This window comes from Dreissena polymorpha, chromosome 15 (assembly GCF_020536995.1).
Source record: "Dreissena polymorpha isolate Duluth1 chromosome 15, UMN_Dpol_1.0, whole genome shotgun sequence".
Taxonomy (NCBI): domain Eukaryota; kingdom Metazoa; phylum Mollusca; class Bivalvia; order Myida; family Dreissenidae; genus Dreissena; species Dreissena polymorpha.
This window is the reverse complement of record NC_068369.1, coordinates 43,099,621-43,115,951: the sequence shown is the minus strand read 5'-3', so window position 1 is coordinate 43,115,951 and position 16,331 is coordinate 43,099,621. Positions and strand designations below refer to the sequence as shown.

General features: G+C 35.6%; 1 long non-coding RNA gene across 1 annotated transcript in view; it reads left to right on the top strand.

Moving 5' to 3' along the window:
* The first annotated feature begins 421 nt into the window (after positions 1-421).
* The window catches only part of LOC127860613 (uncharacterized), a 36,369-nt gene continuing 20,459 nt past the window's right edge, over positions 422-16,331 (top strand). Inside the window, exon 1 of the long non-coding RNA XR_008039862.1 lies at positions 422-468. This is a non-coding gene — a long non-coding RNA (uncharacterized LOC127860613). The remainder of the gene's footprint in view (positions 469-16,331) is intronic.

Here is a 16,331-nt window from a genome sequence, read left to right as displayed (position 1 = left end):
TCGATCTTAACAGAATAAATACATCAGGAAGAATTATATTTATAGAAGAATGTCCATATCAAAAATGTTAGAAAACCATTTTAAAACAGCCGATATCTGTTGATATTCGCCCCTTTCGCGAATATAGTAATATACGCTCTTTAGTCGTACCGAGCACATATCAGTGAAAGGGGGGAAAATTACATATCTTTAGGGTATGGGTAAACTATGGTCTTTAAAAATCGATTAGGAATTTATAAAAGGTATTTCTTGTGTTAGGTTTAAGAAAGAATGTCTCAAAATATTGTAAAAAAAAACATTGAAACTAGCGACAGCTCCCTTGCAAGGATATTTTGGAGTGGGGCGAGTCGTTATGGGGCGAGTCGTTAAGGGGGCGAGTCGTTACATTACCTATTTTGGATCTCCAAAAAGGAGGTTTTTTGCGAAAGTCAATATTTCACGCTGCAGAAACAGAACAGAACTTTGAAGGTAAATTGTGAAAAATCTAAAGACTTCTAGGTAAATAAGCACAGCACATGGTTGGAATTAATGAGTAATGTAGCCAAAACTAGAATTGCATTCCGTTTGAATGTACTTTGCATGCCATGAAATGGGTAAAATTTCTCAATTTTTCATTAAAAAGTAGGTGGGTGGGGGAAAGGGTGTCAGACAATTCACCCCCAAGACAATTCATCCCCTGGACAATTCACTCCAGAATTTGATTTCCTTGGACAATACACCTACAAGACAATTCACTGCCATATTTTTTATATGATATTGTATTGTCATTTGCTTTTGTCATATTTTAAAATAAGTTGTGAACAGATGTTTGGGGTTATAATTTTGACTTTTTGTAGCACAATTTTGATGTGAAGATAATAAATGTAGTATGTAAATGAAAGATGAAATAGTGTTTTTGTCAAATGCAATCCAACCAATGTTTTTTTTTTATAAACTGTGTTACAACATATAAAATTGAAACAAATTAAGTATTTTGTATTTATAATATTTGTGCATTGGATTTAAATAACAGTCTGCGAAATAAGTGCACGCCCGTTGGCCTGGGCGTGTAAATTATAGCTCGGGCCTATTAATATTGCCATATTGAACGCCCGTCGCAGGCTTCCTGAAAAGTTCCAAACAGTGCCTGTCAACCGGACAGGCTGATGGAAAAGTAAGCCTGTCCGGACAAAAAATCACCTGACCGAACAGCGTGAGTTTATACACTACGCGACCCGTGATTTTTGCCTTATTCACGGAGTCAAGGCGGACAGTTTGCTTTTTTAGTGGAAAATCACCGCGATTTCACGTTATTCGTCAGTTCCTCGTCGCACGAGAGCAAGATAATCTCTGCGCTGGTTCCCCTCAATTTTGCGGTGATTCGCCGTGATCGCAGTGGATATCGGTGAAATCGATGATTCGCCAATTCATGCATATAAACCGAATAGTATCGATAACTGTATACATACATGTACATAACGCTTTTTTAATGTTCACAATTATCAAATAATCCAATATGATTGCATCATCACTTACGAAAAAATAATCTTAAACATTTATGTCGGTAAATATGTTTGAGAATTTCATTAACACGACCATATGACTACACCATTTTTCAGAAGTGGAAAGAGTACAGTGCATTATGTGGAACACAGCTTTCATTAAACGAGCCTATTTAAATTTAGATTGAATGCAATACGATCTTACAAAAAAACGTTTTATTGCGTCATACGCCTTCATGTAAAAAACGTTTTCCTCCTGGAAATTGTGCTATTAATGCATAATATTATCAAAACATTTTTTCGATATCAAAACATTTTTTCGACACGTAAAGCGTTGTAACAAATTAATATACAATACACAACAAATAAACCATAAGTATAAATGTTCCGTTAAATTCCCAAAAGAGAATAATAATTTATAATCGGAGACACATTTCCGATGTTTTAATGTTAACACGATGTTTACAAATGCTTCCAATATAGTCATCATGTATATGTCCCGACAAAAGAGCGCGACAATTATGCGGCAATGTACAAGGTCAAGGTATACGAGTGGGCAAGTCTTGATTTTTAGCTCCACTGGCCAGAGGCCAGCGGGGTTTATGTCATGGTCCTGTGTCCGTCGTGCGTGCGTCCTAGCGTGAGTGCGTTAACTTTTCCTTAAAATATCTTCTCCTAAACTACTGGTCCAATTCTGATGAAATTTCACAGGCGTGTTCCTGAGGTGAACCTCTTTCAAATTTGTTCAAATTATCCCCCATGGGGTCAAATTTGACCCTGCCCTGGGGGTCACAAAAATGAAAATTTGCTTATATAAGGCCTTTTTGTGAAAATTTTCAAAATCTTCTCTTCCATAATCATTGGGCCTAGGGCTATCAAATTTGGTATGTAGAGACATCTAATAGTCCTCTACCGAATTTCTTCAAATTATGCCCCTGGGGTCAAATTTGACCCTGCCCCGGGGGTCACAAAATTGAACATATGCTTATATAAGGCCTATTTTGTGAAAACTTTCAAAATCTTCTCGCCCATAACCATTGGGCCTAGGGCTATCAAATATGTTATGTAGAGACATATTATAGTATTCTACCAAATTTCTTCAAATTATGCCCCTGGGGTCAAACATGACCCTGTCCCTGGGGTCACAAAATTGAACATATGCTTATATAAGGCCTATTTTGTGAAAACTTACAAAATCTTCTTGTCCATAACCATTGGGCCGAGGTCTATAAAATTTTGTATGTAGAAACATCTAATAATCCTCTACCAACTTTCTTTAAATTATACCCCTGGGGTCAAATTTGACCCTGCCCCGGGGGTCACAAAATTGAACCTATACTTATATAAGGCCTATTTTGTGAAAACTTTCAAAATCATTCGTCCATAACCATTGGGCCTAGGGCTATCAAATTTGGTATGTAGAGACATCTAATAGTCCTCTACCAAATTTATTCAAATTATGCCACTGGGGTCAAATTTGACCCTGCTCCGTGGGTCACAAAATTGAACATATGCTTCTATAAGGCCTATTTTGTGAAAACTTTCAAAATCTCCTTATCCATAACCATTAGGCCTAGGGCTATCAAATTCATTATGTAGAGACATCTAATAGTCCTCTACCAATTTTTTTCAAATTATGCCCCTAGGGTCAAATTTGACCCTGCCCCGGGGGTCACAAAATTGAACATATGCTTATATAAGGCCTATTTTTTGAAATCCTTCAAAAACTTCTTGTCCATATACCATACATACTAGCCTAGGGCTACCAAACATGGCATGTAGTGACATCTTATAGACCTCTACAAAGTTTTTTTCAAATTATGCCCCTGTGGTCAAGATTGACCCTGCCCCGAGGGTCACAATATTGAACATATGCTTATATAAGGCCTATTTTGTGAAAACTTTTAGAAATCATCTTGTCCATAGTTCTCTTCTTAGTTTGTTCAAATTATGCCCTTGGGTCAATTTTAAACTGCCCCGGGGGTCACAAAATTGAACATATACTTATAAAGGTCTTATTTTTTGAAAACTTTCACAATCTTCTTGTCCATTAACATTGGGGGTAGGGCTACCAAATTTGGTATGAAGTATTATAGACCTCTACCAAGTGTGTTAAAATTATGCTCCTTCGGTTAAATTTGACCCTGCCCTGAGGGTCACAAATTGAACATATGCTTATATAAGGCCAATTGTGGGAAAACTTGCCAAAATCTTCTAGTTTATAACCGTATGGCATAGGGCTACCAAGTTTTGTATGTAGTGACATGTAATAGTTCTCTTCTTAGTTTGTTCAAATTATGCCCCTGGGGTCAAATTTGAAACTGTCCCGGGGGTCACAAAATTGAATATATGCTTACAAAGGGCTTATTTTGTGAAAACTTTAAAAACTTATTTTCCATAACCATTGGGTCTAGGGCTACCAAATTTGGTATGTAGTGACATCTTATAGTTTTTCTACCACGTTTGTTCAAATTATGCCCCTGGGGTCAAATTTGACCCTGCCCCGAGGGTCACAAAATTGAACATATGCTTATATAAGGCCTATTTTGTGAAAATTTTAGAAATCATCTTGTCCATAAATATTGGGCCAAGGGCTACCAAATTTGGTATGTAGTGAAATCGTATAGTTATCTACCAAGATTGTTCAAATTATGCCCCTGGGATCAAATTTGACCCTGTCCCCAGGGGATCAAATAATGGAACATATGCTTATATAAGGCCTATTTTGCGAAAACTTCAAAAATCTTTCTGGCCATAACCATCCAGCTTAGGGCTATGAAATTTGGTATGTAGTGACATCTTATAGTCCTCTACCAAATTTGTTCAAATTTTATCCCTGGGGTTAAATTTGAACCTGCCCCGGGGGTCACAAAATTGAACATATGATTATATATTGCCTATTTTGTGAAAACTTTTAAAATCTTCTTGTCCATAACCATTAGGTCTAGGGCTACACAATTTGGTTTGTTGTGACGTTGTATAGTCCTCCACTTAGTTTGTTCAAATTATGCCCTAGAGTCAAATTTGACCCTGCCCTGGGGGCCACAAAATGGATTATATGCTTATATAGTGCCTATTTTGTGAAAACTTTAAAAATCTCTTGTCCTTAACCAAAAGGCATTGGGCTACCTAATTTGGTATGTTGTGACATCTAACAGTTTTTACCAAGTTTGTTCAAATAATACCCCTGGGATCAAATTTGACCCTGCCCGGGGGGGTCACAAAACTGAACATACGCTAATATGGGGCCTATTTTGTGAAAATTTTTAAAATCTTCTTGTCCATAACCACTGGGCATAGGGCTACCAAATTTGGTATGTAGTGACCTCTAATAAATCTCTACCAAATTTGTTCAAATAATGCCTCTGCGGTCAACTTTGACCCTGCCCTGGGGGTCACAAAATTTAATAAACGCTTATAAAGCGCCTATTTTGTGAAATCTTTAAAAATCTTCTTGTTGAAAACCATTCAGACTATGGCTACCAAATTTGGTATGCAGTAACATCTTATAGTCCTCTACCAAGTTTGTTCAAATTATGCCCTTTGGGTCAAATTTGACCCTGACCCTCGGGTCACAAAATTGAACATTAAATACGCTTTTTGTGAAAACTTTTAAAATATTCTTGCCCTTAACTTTAGGACCTAGGGCTACCATATTGTGTATGTACATGTAGTGAGATATAGTAGTCCTGTACAAAGTTTGCTCAAATTATGCCCCTTGGGTTAAATTTGACCAAGCTCAGGGGGTCACAAAAGTGTACATTTGCTTAAATAGGGCCTATATTTATTTAAGTATTTGTACATGCAGAAAATATATATTGTAGCCTTTTTTCAGCAGTGGAGTGATACAGGGCCATCATGGCCCTCTTGCTTTGTCTAGATACACTGTAATTATGAAGTATCATGGCTATTGCTTTTAACTTTTAATTATTTCTTAATATCATTGTGTACTGTACCTGGAAAGTGAAATTTGACCTTCACCTTTGAACGACATTGACTAGTAAGATCAAATTATTAAATTTTGCTAATTTTGCCATTACTTTTTTTTATTTATTATCAGATTTGATTGACACTATGACAAACCAACACTTACCTGATATACCAAAACGGACTCTACCCAAACAATCCCCCACGCCCCACCTCATAATCCCCCCTCGCAATTTTTCTTCTATTTTTTATTGTTATCTTTCTTTGAAAATCGATTGGAATAGCAAGTCTATACTTAGGGTCTGGTCGCAGTAAATTTCTTAGGTTTTGCATTTCAACAAAATTAAGATCCCCAGTAATAACATGACCGACTCGACTATAATTATATTTTGAACTAGAACAATCACATGATATAAGATGTGTTTTGTCTGGCCATTTGGAGATATTTTAATTGTCTAAATTGAAAATGTGTATTACCAATTATTGACACATTTATTTTAATTTTGTGTTTGCATCCTGCAAGCAATTGTTTTATTATTCATTTAACAATGTATCGCTCAGGCAGTATGAAGTATGTCTTTTGCCAAAAGACCATTTTATGCATTAACAACGACATAAATACTAAATTATTTTTTTTACCAACGATCATTTTACAACAGAAATGTCCACTGATTAATGTGATTGGACACATCCAGGAGCATGCCTACATTTGGTTTGACTGTACACACCATGGGAGCGAAGGGCACAGTTTTGAAAACATGCGAATAAAACATGTTTAATTGGAACGTAGTAGATGCATGGTTGAGAGAATTAAATTAATAATATATCTAAAATTTATTGTTTAAGACGTACGGCAATACACATGTATGAGTTTTATTACAATTTGTTTGGTTATTTAATGTGCTTCTTTATAAATCAACTGTATTGATGAGTTTGTAACTTTCAATATGAATTGTAATATGGTATATATATATATATATATATATATATATATATATATATATATATATATATATATATATATATATATATATATACATGTGAAACAAGACTATAAGAGTGAATGAGTGTTTTCTTCATTCATAGAAAACAATGCTATTAATGAGATACGGGACAAGTCAATTACAGGTTTGAAACCATTTTCGTTGGGATCAGATCAAAAACTTCAAACTCTTAAATCAGTCCTCATTCCTCCAAATCAGCTGTTAAGTACTGAATGATTCCATATTTATGATCTTTCTACGTGAGGGAACTAGAGTTTACATTGATGTTGACTATGAAAACAGCAAAACAGATCAACATTTATTATCATCTTCTTAAAAGAAGTTTATGTAAATATTGCCAAGTATATTGTGTTTATTTGTGTCGAGATTTATATGCTCTTGTATGTTTGTTTGGGCTCTGGAGGCCAGTTTATTGATGTTTCAAGTGTATAAGGCAAACATTTTGGAGATATTTTGAGTGTTTTCAGGATGCCTCAAAGACATTAATGTGTTCACTTATAGCATTGATTTATTGCGTGTGTGTGATGTTATGTAAAACTCTCTTTTATCAGACATGTGGCAGGTTGTAAAAGTTTTATTTTAGTCACATGAAGTGCTTGTAATATATTATTAAATTCAAATGTTCAAGGTTATAATATTCGTGTTTGATAAACTGATGTCTCGAATGCCAATATAATTCTCTTGGCTAGATAATTTAAATGTACCCAACGATAAACGGATGTAGTAATTTAACGAAACAATCTCCTGCATTACTCTTCATTAAACGTGACTTATAGTGTCACATGTTCTTGATTATATTTTGTGAAAATCCTTAATTAAGCAGATCAAAGATTAACAACAAATCCCTATTTTGCGTGATTTCTGATGGAAGATTGCTTTTTTCAGTATTAGGAAAATATTAAAGTTTAAAGTTGATGAAGAATTGTTGTAAAAGCAATTGTTAGGCAAGTAAATATTTATGTTATTTTCTAACTTAAAATGTATTAAACCAGTATATATCTCCCGAGATTGAAGAACAAAGTCCTATATAACGTTAAAGTCTGACGTGCCTAATCAAGTCCTACTGCAATACGTCGGACGTTCCCAATCTATGTTTTCCAATGTGGCATAGCATTTAAATGAATAATAGATGTCAGACTTCACCAAAGGAACTGTTTCCAGGCATAGCTTCACAACACCGCGAAAGGGGGTTCGTGCTAAAGGTGATAACCCTTTTGTGAGTTGAACAAAACAACCGTCTGCATGATCTTTATCAACGTCTGCTCTACTTCAGAGTATTAAACCACATTCATTTTTGGCTCCACTGGCCAAATGCCAGCGGAGCTTATGTCATGGTCCTGTGTCTATCGTGTGTGTGTTGGTGCGTCCGTCCGTCCGTGCGTTACCTTTTTCTTTAAACATCTTCTTCTCCTAAACTACTGGTCCAATTCTGATGAAATTTCTCAGGAATGTTCGTGTGGTGAACCTCTTTCAAATTTGTTCAAATTATGCCCCTGGGGCAAATTTGACCCTGCCCCGGGGTAAAAAAAATGAAAATTTGCTTATATAAGGCCTATTTTGTGCAAACTTTATAAATCTTCTTGTCCATAACCATTGGGCATAGGGCTACCAAATTTAGTATGTAGTGACAACTTATAGTTCTCTACAAAGTGTATTCAAATTATGCCCCTGGGGTTAAATTTGACCCTGCCCCGGGAAGTCAAAACATTAAACATTTGCTTATATATGGCCTATTTTGTGCAAACTTTAAAAATCTTCTTGTCCATAACCAATAAGTCTTGGGCTACCGTCTTTGCTATGTAGTGACATCTTATAGTCCTCTACCACGTTTGTTCAAATTACGCCCCTGAGGTCAAATTTGACCCTGCCCCGGGGGGTTAAAAAATTGAAAATTTGCTTATATAAAGCCTATTTTGTGCATACTTTAAAAATCTTCTTGTCCATAACCATTGGGCCTAGGGCTACCAAATTTGCTATATAGTGACATCTTATAGACCTCTACCAAGGTTGTTCAAATTATGCCCCTGGAGTCAAATTTGACCAATGCTCCGTGGGGTTAAAAAATTGAAAATTTGCTTATATAAGGCATATTTTGTGCAAACTTTAAAAATCTTCTAGTCCATAACCATTGGACCTAGGGCTACCATATTTGCTTTGTAGTGACATCGTATAGTCCTCTACCACGTTTGTTCAAATTATGCCCCTGGGGTCAAATTTGAAACTGCCCCGGGGGGTTAAAAAATTGCTAATATAAGGCCTATTTTGTGCATACTTTAAAAATATTCTTATCCATAACCATTGGGCCTAGGGCTACGAAATGCGCTATGTAGTGACATCTTATAGACCTCTACCAAAGTTATTCAAATAATGCCCCTGGGGTAAAATTTGACACTGCCCCGGGGGGTTAAAAAATGAAAACTTACTTAGAAAAGGCACATTTTGTGCAAACTTTAAATATCTTCTTGTCCATAACCATTGGGCCTAGGGCTAACAATTAGCTTTATCGTGATTTCTTAAAGTCCTCTTCCAACTTTGTTCAAATTATGCCCCTGGGGTCAAATTTGCCCCTGTCCCGGGGGTAAAAAATTGAACATTTGCTTATACAAGGCCTATTTTGTGAAAACTTTAAAAATCTAACTGTCCATAACCATTGGGCTAAGGGCTACCAAATTTGGTATGTAGTGACATCTTATAGTCCTCTACCAAGTTTGTACAAATTATGCCCCTTGGGTCAAATGTGACCCTGCATCGGGGGTCAAAAAATTGAAAATTTGCTTATATAATGCCTATTTGTGAAAACTTTAAAAATGTTTACGTCCATAACAATTGAGCCTTGGGCTACCAAATTTGGTATGTAGTGACATCTTATAATCCTCTACCAAGTTTGTTCAAATTATTTCCCTCGGGTCAAATTTGACCCTGCAATGGGGGGTCAAAAAATCGAAAATTTGCTTATATAAAGCCTATTTTGTGCAAATTTAAAAATCTTCTGGTCCATAACCGTATGTCATAGAGCTACCAAATTTGGTATGTAATGACATCTTTAGTCTTCTACCAAGTATGTTCAAATTAAGCTCCTAGGATCAAATTTGACCGTTCCCCAGGGGTCACAAAATTGAACATATGCTTATATTGGGCCCATTTTGTGCAGACTATGAAAATCTTCTTGTCCATAACTATTGGGCCTATTTCTACCAAATTCGGTAGGTAGTGACATATAATAGTTATCTACTTAGTTTGTTCAAATTATGCCCCTGGGAACAAATTTGACCTTGCCACAGGGGTCACAAAATTGAACATATGCTTAAATAAGGCCTATTGCGTGCAAACTTCATAAATCTTCTTGTTCTTAATTATAGAGCCTGGGGCTACTCAATTTGGTATGTAGTGATATCTAATAGTCCTCTACCTAATTTGTTCAAATTATTCCCTGGGCTCAAATTTGACCCGGCCCCGGGGGTCACAAAACTGAACATATGACGTTAACCAGTGGAGATTACTGCGGCCGTTTGGCTGTGACCAACAACAACACCAACATCTTGTAAACATGATATAAAACCCTGTCATTTAGTGCCATTTTAGGTCAGATGGTGACTGCTTACAAAGGCATTGAAGTAAGAACATTTGTTATGAATGGTTTTCTTACAAACTGAAGAAAGTCGGGTTTTATTTAAATATGTCGAAAGTGACCATATATCCGGATGAAAATATTTTGGATGACATGTTAATTTCATGTTTTTTTTGTAGTGTTTAAACCAGTTAAATAATATATTATTGACTTTAAAAACACAACTTTTATGAACATAATTATTTAAAGAAAAGTCAATATATGATACTGCACGGTAAACTCAAACTTTATATCCAAGAGAAGGTGTTGAAATTAATGAAGTGCAATGTTCTTAACTATCGTATATGCTGCTTTTTAATAACTAATGATTCATTGTTCCATGTGTGAATCGTGACTCATGAATTGTGGATATGATTGTCAATTGCTCAACAATCCATATATATTTCTGACCATTTTATAATTTTCTTAATATAAATTATGAACTGATCTTAGAAGTCAAATGTATTACTTAATTAAATACATTTATAAAAAAAGAAATAATATTTACATTATCATAATATTATCAGGCCTGTTGGTCTTAGGGATGTGTGGGTTGATGAGCAATTTCTCCTTTTATCACAATTATTTCTACCCTACCTGATCATTTCCTTCATATTCTATTTTAATTTAATTGACGTCTGCATCCTCTTTCAAATTGGGAAAGTCCAAAATGTGTCGTTTGGTAAAGGGTTAAGGCATTTTGATTCCTATGGGTCTTGTGAATTTGTTTTATATCAAATGCGTAGATTTGATCTTCAGCATCTTAAAATATGTGAAATAGAAAAAATGACAATATCTTTTGGAGAGATAAATGAACCTACGTTATAAGCAAAGGACCTGTGCAACAATCCCCGGTCTTTTAAGTCTGTTCAGTTAACACCGTAGTAACTTTTTCCATATATAAAAATGCTCACCCTTCCAACTTTAAACCCCCAGTGGGACGAGGGATAGAAAGAAAAAGTCACATGCTTGAGTACATTTCAACCCATGCGCATTGCACGTTTTTTTCGCAAAGAAAAAACAGTGGAGTGATACAGGGCCATCATGGCCCTCTTGTTTATACAAACTGTGTAGCGCAGGGAACATTGAATTCTGTTGATTTCGGTTAAATATTTCTTTGGTATTTTAAAAACAGTTATATCGCCAACAATTTGATATTTCTTTTAAAGTCATTTCAAATCAAACACGCCGTATCCGTATCGTTACTGATAGAAGTAAAACATAATACCTTGACTTGTATAGTTTTTTTTGTTGTGAGAGACCATCTGAGTAAACGCTCAAAAATATATACAAACTTTTTTTTGTCAATGCCCTTTGATCCATTACCGCACTTAATTGGCAGCGCCATCCTGATGTTTCTGTGATTGTCACATCTTTTCACAGTTTGAACACGTACAAAGAGTGCCACTTAGACACTAGATAAAACACTATCACCCGCTGGACAATACACAATAAATAATCATATGTTGAGGTTTTGAGCTCCACTGGCCAGAGGCCAGCGGGACTTATGTCATGGTCCTATGTCCGTCGTGCGTGCGTTTGTGCGTGCGTGCGTTAACTTTTCCTAACAACATCTTCTCCTAACCTACTGGTCCAATTCTGATGAAATTTCTCAGTAATTTTCCTGTTCTGAACCTCTTTCAAATGTGTTCAAATTATGCCCCTGGGGTCAAATTTGACCGTGCCTCTGGGGACACAAAAATAAAATTTTGCTTATATAAGGCCTATTCCGTGAAAATTAAAAAAAAATCTTCTCGTCCGTAACCATTTGGCCTAGGGCTATCAAATTTGGTATGTAGAGACATCTAATAGTCCTCTACTATATTTATTCAAATTATGCCCCTGGGGTCAAATTTGACCCTGCCCCAGGGGTCAAAAAAATAAAAATTTGCCTTAATAAGGCCTATTTTGTGAAAACTTTCAAAACTTCTCGTCCATAACCATTAGGCCTAGGGCTATCAAATTTGGTATGTAAAGACATCTAAGAGTACTCTACCAAATTTCTTCAAATTATGCCCCTGGGGTCAAATTTGATCCTGCCCCGGGGGTCACAAAATTGAACAAATGCTTATATAAGGCCTATTTTCTGAAAACTTTCAAAATCTCCCAGTCATAACCATTGGGCCTAGGGCTATCAAATTTGGTATGTAGAGACGTCTAATAGTTCGCTTCCAAATTTCTTCAAATTATGCCCCTGGGGTCAAATTTGACCCTGCCCCGGGGGTCACAAAATTGAACATATGCTTATATAAGGCCTATTTTGTGAAATTTTTTAATATTTTCTTGTCCATAACCATTTGGCTTTGTCTATTAAATTTGGTATGTAGAGATATCTAATAGTCATCTACCACATTTCTTCAAATTATGCACCTGGGGTCAAATTTGACCCTGCTCCGGGGTTCACACAATTGAACATATGCTTATATAAGGCCTATTTTGTGAAAACTTTCAAAATCATTCGTCCATAACAATTGGGCCTAGGGCTATCAAATTTGGTATGTCGAGACATCTAAGAGTCATCTACCAAATTTCTTCAAATTGTGCCCTTGGGGTCGAATTTGACCCTGCCCCGGGGGTCACAAAATTGAACAAATGCTTATATAAGGCCTATTTTTGAAAACTTTCAAAATCATTCGTCCATAACCAAGTGGCCTAGGGCTATCAAAATTGGTATGTAGAGACATCTTATAGTCCTCTACCAAATTTCTTCAAATTATGACTCTGGGGTCAAATTTGACCCTGCCCGTTGGTCACAAAATTGTACATATGCTTATATAAGGCCTATTTTGTGAAAACTTTCAAAATCTTTTCGTCCAATACCATTGGGCCTAGGGCTAATAAATTTGGTATGTAGAGACATCTAATAGTCCTGTACCAAATTTTTTCAACTTATCCCCTGGGGTCAAATTTGATCCTGCCCCAGTGGTCACAAAATTGAACATATGCTTTTAAAGGGTCTATTTTGTGAAAACTTTACAAATTCTTGTCCATAACCATTGGGCCTAGGGCTTCCAAATTAAGTCTGTAGTGACATGTAATAATTCTCTTCTTAGTTTGTTCAAATTATGCCCCTGGGGTCAAATTTGTCCCTGCCCCGAGGGTCACAACATTGAACATATGCTTATATAAGGCCTATTGTGGGAAAACTTAAAAAAATCTTTTTCTCCATAATGGTATGGCATAGGGCTATCAAATTAGGTATGTAGTGACATGTAATATTTCTCTTCTTAGTTTGTTCAAATTATGCCCCTGGGGTCAAATTTGAAACTGCCCCGGGGGTCACAATATTGAATACATGCTTATAAAGGGCTTATTTTGTGAAAACTTTAAAATCTACTTGTCCATAACCATTGGGTCTAGGGCTACCAAATTTGGTATGTCGTGACATCTTATAGTCCTCTAACAAGTTTGTTCAAATTATGCCCCTGGGGTCAAATTTGACCCTGCCCTTGGGGTCACAAAGTTGAACATACGCTCATATAAGGCCTATTTTGTAAAGGTTTTAAAATCTCTTGTCCATAAACATTGGGCCTAGGGCTATCAAATTTGGTATGAAGTGAAATCTTATAGTTCTCTACTTTGTTCGTTCAATTATGCTCCTGGGGTCAAATTTGACCCTGCCACGAGGATCACAAAATTGAACATATGCTTATATAAGGCCTGTTTTGTGAAAACTTTAAAAATATTTTGTCCATAACCATTGGGCCTAGGGCTATCAAATTTGGTATGTAGTGACATCTTATAGTCCTCTACCAAATTTGTTCACATTTTATCCCTGGGGTCAAATTTGAACCTGTCCCGGGGGTCACAAAATTGAACATATGCTTAGATAATGCCTAATTTGTGAAAACTTTAAAGAATTTCTTGTCCATAACCATTGGGCCTAGGGCTACACAATTTGGTTCAAATTATGCCCCGGGATTCAAATTTGACCCTGTCCTGGGTGCAACAAAATCAAGTATATGCTTGTATAGTGTCTATTTTGTAAAAACTTTAAAGATCTTTCTGTCCTAACCATAAGGCATTGGACTACCAAATTTGGTATGTAGTGACATCTAATAGTTCTCAACCAAGTTTGTTCAAATTAGGACTCTGCCCGGGGGTCACAAAACTAAACATACCCTTATATGGGGCCTATTTTGTGAAAACTTTAAAATTTTCTTGTCCATAACCATTGGGCCTAGGGCAACCAAATTTGGTATGTAGTGACATCTTAGAAACCTCTACTATATTTGTTCAAATAATGCCTCTTTGACCCTGCCCTGGGGGTCACAAAATTGAATAAACGCTTATAAATGCAACATGTCAAACGCAAACATAACGTTGATTTAGCGAGACTAAGAGGTCGCACAAGTGCAACTACTGAAGTCGCGAGCCAGAAAAGTAATTCTATTTCTGTTTGAATTTTGTTAAGTTTATTAGAGAATGTGATTGTCCTACAGGTAAAAGGTGATGCTGTCATGGCACAATGGTAGACATGCTTGTAGCGGTTTTGGGTAAAAGTGATAGTACTACCATTCCACTGATTCCAGATACGTTCTTATGATTATTTTTTACTTTTTATATTATTGTGTTGTTAACACAATCTTCTAGTGAGAAGTTTTTATATTAAAATTCCTAATTTGCTATTATTTTTTATGTGTTTTATTGAAATCACATTTGAACAGAAATGTTAATTTTGAGGCATAGGAGTGAATATATGATAAAACTAGGTTTTAAGATCAATCGAATCGAAAAAATCGGTATTGGAATGTCTGAAATCGAAATCGAATCAATCTGTTGGTGAATCGTTGCAGCTCTTCATGTAACCTTTAAATGAAAGTGTTACTTAAACACTTTTCTGTGTCTTAAGGCGCGAATATTTTGCTAAACACTGTTAACAAAAGGGCTACACGTTATTATTTTTAATGAAATGCAAAAAAAAGTATTAACATAATTAATAACGTCAATAAACACACACGGTAAGATCAAAGTATAAATGGAAAACATATTTCTCGTAAATTACCAAATTATTAGTTTTGTCTAAATCTAATACCGTGTATAGAGAAACAAGGTATTTATAACCAACCAATGACGAAACACTATGCAACTTTCAATTTACACAGTGCTACGCTACATGTATATGGCAACAATATGGAATTTGAACAGTGGTAGTGTATTCGGGCCTGCGATATAATTGATTGTAAGTTTTAATAAACATTCTGATAATGCAATTAGTTAAATAAAGTTTACATGTTATGTTCAATAATTATTGCATGATCATTCTGCGCTGTTATATATTAATTTGGAGTCGTTAAAGCTTCCGACATTACTTCATCAAGTTCATGTCGGAACGGGAGTATTTTAGCTAATATGCCCATTGTATACAACAACACCAAAAGCTTTATTATTGCAATGTACAATGTAAATGTATACATATATGTTAATGCAATGTAGTGTAACCCTCAATGTAAATCGCTTAAAAAGGTGAACCACGGCGGTTCGCGGTGATTTGCGGTGATTCGCGCTGATTGAGTAACAGCGAGATACATCGCGCGACGGTCACCACGGAGTCGCCCAGACATCACCCAAATTTTCTTGTCGCTCGGAATCACCGCGATTTGTCACGTTGCATCGATTGCGGTGATGTGAGAATGGCGGCAAAAATCACGGGTCGCATAGTGTAACTGAAGAATTTAGTAAAGTTTAACTTATATTTATTGCAATGTGCAGCCTGTGTATAAGTATTTGACAACTATAAGTAATTGATTTTGGAACATATAACATCAAATCATTATGTTTTCTTATGCAAATGTAACACACTGTAATTTTAAAAAATGGGAATCATTCAATATAAAATGTAATTATGTAGTCAACTTGTACACAATATACTCTTATATATTCTCCGTACAATATCATTCTTTTACAAAACTATCTGTTTTATATTATCAAAAATAAAATGATAATGACATTATGCGATATTACACTGATATAAGCACATTTCCGTGTTATTTCATGCGTTCCGACGATACATAAAGCAAAACATTGCTTATATATGATGATGACAACTTCAAATTTGACAATATCGATCATTTGTATAAGCATTTTTTCATTTGTAGTTTTTAGTTACATCCTTTGTAATTGGATAGATGGTTATATGTCGGAACAATGAAAATTTACGTTTTCGAAAAAACAACAACAATGGGAGAGTACTCTTAAGAACTCGTAACGCGTTAGTGTTCTTAATGACAAATAGGCTCGAAATTCACGAAAAGAGTGATTCGAATTGGGTGTAATCGTTCTTTTGGCAAGTATTAGGCTTTTCGGTATTTA